The following is a 4,253-nucleotide window of genomic DNA, read 5'->3' on the forward strand; positions in this document are numbered from 1 at the left end:
TTGTATGCAAGTATCAGGAGATAGATAATAAAGATATTAACAAATAAGCAGGTAATAAAAACAGGGAACCAGGCAGTGTGATAAGGTTTGTGAAGGACAATAAAGTACAGCACAGGGCATAAAGAGTTGGGGGTTGTTTTAGATAGGACGCTCAGAGAAAATTTTTCTGATAAGATACAACTTGAGTAGGTGACCTGGAAGAAGTGAAGTATTAAGCTAGGCATGTATTCAAGAGACAAGCATTGCAGGCAGAGGAGAGGCAAGGATGGGAAAGAGATAGTTGGGTTCAAGAAACAGCAAGGAACACAGTGTGTCAGAGCAAAGTGAAGGAATTGTGGAGAGAGAGTTCAGGAGTGAAGTAATTGGTGTCCAGATTGTGTAGGGCTTTGAGGGCCATGGTTGGGATTTCAGGAAGCCATTGGAGGATTTTGATCATCAGAGTATCAGGATCATGACAATGTACACCAAAACCAATTTCACCATATGATAATTTAAAAGTATAATTTAAATATATATTTTAAAGAATATCTGGTCACATTGTGAAGAACATACATTTGGTGTCAAGTGTGGAAACAAGGAGTTCAGGTAGGAAGCTTTGGAAACAACCTGGGTACACAATGACAGCTGCTTGAATGAGAGTGGTAAAAAGTAACTGGAGTTTAGAAATACTTTGATGATAGAGTTAAAATAATTTGCTGGCAAATTGGACATGAGGCATGAAAGAAAGAGGAGTCAAGGAGCAGGGGTGAGTTGGCATAACTTGAGGAATGGAAATCGCATTTTCTAAGATGGGGAAGGATTCAGGAGGATAGAGTTACAGGGAATGACAGATTAAGTTTGACATTTCTGTTGGACATCTTGGTGAGAATGCTGAAGAAGCATTTGGGGACTAGAGTTTTCATAAAATCTAGACTGGGCATATACTTTAGGAGTCAACAGCATATGGATGGTGTCTAAGCCTGTGAGTCTAGCAAGAGAGAGCAGATAAAGAAGAGAGGACTTAAGACTGAGCTTCTAGATGCTTTAGCATTTAGAAGTTGGGGGGGGGGATTTTAGGGAGGAATAAACGAAGAAGACTGGGAAAAAAAGCCACCAGTGATCAAGTGTCAAGAAGGAGTTTGTTGATGACATTGAAAATAGCTCTTGGTTGATTGTGGGGGCAACAGCCTGATTGGAATGGCTCAAGAAAAAATGTGAGGAGAGCAAATGGAGATCAGGATTATGACTATTTCTTCTCAAGGGTTTTTCTGTAAAGAGAAAGATAGAAATATGGTGGTAGCTAGACAGGGATGTGGATCAGTAGAGCTGTTTTGTTTGTTTTTATAAAGGAAGATACTTTGACATGTTGTAAGAGGGTACTTCAAACGTTCATGGAAAAATTGTATTATCTTTTAAAGCTATTTTTCTACAAACTTTTTGAAGTACTTTCATGCAATGAATGGAAGCATCCAGTAGAGAATGACAGCAGGTAGAGTTTTATAATTATGATTTTTGATAAAACATTCCTGTTGAATGTTCATAAAACAGATGCATTTTAGCATTAGGGTGCCTCCTGATCCATGGGTGGGTGGGAATTCCCTTTATACTTTTTAACAGAGTCAGCACCATGACAGAAGCTCACACATCACTCCATTTGCTAAGCTAATAACGAGGGCAATCAAAGGACTGTGTGCTCACAAGGTAGGCTAGTATGATCAGAAAAAGAGATTTATGGACGAAAGTGAGCCACAATATTAAAAGGACACAAATAACGTTTCCCTGACATATATCCTCTCTACATATCCTAAGGCTCTCTGCTTCTGGTTGCTTTTAAAGAATTCATTTGAATATGGTTGTGAGCTGGTATGCTAACCCATGATTGCTAACCTTGGGATAGCAAAATCCCAGGTGTGTGGGATGAAGGGAGTGGCCAGGGTTTTTTCCTGAGAATTAGCATTGAGCCCTCTGGAGCAGGGAAGAGCAGGAGTCCCTGCTAGACTGGTCATGGCAGGATAGGGCCCCTTTCTACTGCAATGTTCTAAGGCTTCCTTCTAGCACTGGTATCCTGTGATTTAGTGATTGCAGGATAGATTTTCAACAACAGTGAAAAACCACTCTTTCCCCTGCTTAAGAACAGAGCTGTACTTTCTTCTGCATTGGGTTTATCACAGCTGTCAAATTGCTCCTCAGGAAATTTATCCACCTTTGACTTTCCTCTCCTTTAAATGTCTCCCTTGCTTCAGATAGCATGTCTAAGAGAATGCTTGAGTGCCTTCTGTTATATGGTTTTTTTGCTGATTAAAGGTATTTGGAATCTGTTATCAATACAGACTAAACTGAAGTTTACTTTTTCCCAATCTATAACAGAAAGTTTTTTATGTGTGTGAGGGGGTGTTGAAGATGTGTTTGGTTTATTGACAGAAACTGTCTTTTCAAATATTAGAAGCACCTGTTTTTCTATAAACAGCCACCTTATCATTTAAGTAGGTTGAGTAGGGTCTCTACTGGGCAATATTCTGGTAGTTAAGTGATTCATATGCACTTAAGTTAAAAAAAAAGAAAACAAAAGAAATCTACATTTCCTTACATCATTGATTCACTTCTACACTGAGCATAAGCACTGGCAAGGAAGAAAGGTTATGAAAAATGGTTTCAAGTGAATCAGTGGTCAGTAGCACTGAAAGAATTCCTGGGCCACCCTAGGCTGCCAGGTGACAATAACCATCTAGAACATAGAGATAGTGTTCTTTTTGCTTGTCCTAATTTGTCAAAAACTTAAAAAATATAATTCACTTTCTTATCTTAAAAAATTAAGTAACAAAGGACTATTTTTATTACCAATTAGAAAGTACTAATACACAAAGCATAATAATGAAGATATTTGAGGAGCTAGAAATCCCCATAAAAGTGGGCTTTTGCAGTATTCAAGCTAATCCCACTGTTTCCCTTTGATTATGTTGGGTACCATTTAGTCCACTTACTGTATCATCTTGTAATTGCCCTGAGCAGTTTTTCATCACAAAAGTAGTTACGTTCTCTAGTTGTTTGACACAAAGTGTAAAGAAAAAAGTATTTAAAATGTCAGGCTACTTTGGTATGTTATACCACAAAGAATGGAGCAGATGTTTTTAAATAAACATCAGCCCTGGTTGTGCATTGTTGAGACACTGAGAACCTTTTTCAGAAGCAGGGGCAGCTCATGAATTTAAAAGAGGCTTAAATACTGTACTTTCACATAAAACCATAAAAAGTTGGCAGAAGTATCAGGGACCAATGAATGGGCAAAGAGCTGAGCATGTTATAACTCAGATTACCAATAAAACCGTCAGCCTTGAAGCTGAAGTGAATAGTTTTGTAATTCTGAACTGAAAGCATTTTTAATTGCTTTCAAATGGAAAAACTTCATATAATTTAATAAAATTTATCTACTTTATTATCAAGAAAGCTATTATTGCAGCAAAGGGAAATGGAGGATTTAAATGTCATTCCTAGCATCTAATTTCTCAGCTCTTTTATTGGAATGTTATTAAAACAAGACCAAATGGACTTTGCTACATCCATAAAAGCCAGTCAAGCAACAAGAGTTCATCTGGGCACTGTGGAATCATGAAACATGGCCCACGGCTGTAGTCTGGCTCATGTTGGGTAAGACACGTACTGGAAGCAGGTGGCATATGTCAGCAGCAATGTTTTAGCATTCTAGAGCGCGTGAAGCCTAGAGAGCAGCTAAATTCAGGGAGAAGCATGCCAGGGACAATGGCTACCTTTGTAACCGAGGCATCTGTTTGGTTCTTTAATGTACGTTGTGAATCAACTCAAAGCTTTAAAACAAAAGGTGGTGAGGATAGGCTGGGGTCCTAGGCAGAGGCTGATAGGAGAGGTCTTTTTCTCTGCTGGAAAGTACTGCCACTGACTTGTTCAGTGATTATCTGGTTTGGGGGTGGCTTCTATGGATCAATTGAGATAAATTCTAGGGCTGGTAGGATAGCAGAACAACTTGTGGAGAGTGGCACTATTTAGAGTAAAATACTTACAAATGACATTAGGAAGCATTTGGGAATTTGTGGCTGTGAGGAGGGAGCTATCATTACTAGAAAGGCATCAAAGGGAGATAAACATTTTCTGAGCATGTTTAATATACATTGAGGGCTTTAATAGTAGTTGTAGTCATAGTAATAAATAGTGTTTTCTGAGAACTTATCATCTGGCAGCCACAGTGCTAAATATTGTGTATTTTGCTTTATTTACAATAATCTTCTGAGATATTATCCCCA

This window comes from Cynocephalus volans, chromosome 14 (genome assembly GCF_027409185.1).
Source record: "Cynocephalus volans isolate mCynVol1 chromosome 14, mCynVol1.pri, whole genome shotgun sequence".
NCBI lineage: Eukaryota > Metazoa > Chordata > Mammalia > Dermoptera > Cynocephalidae > Cynocephalus > Cynocephalus volans.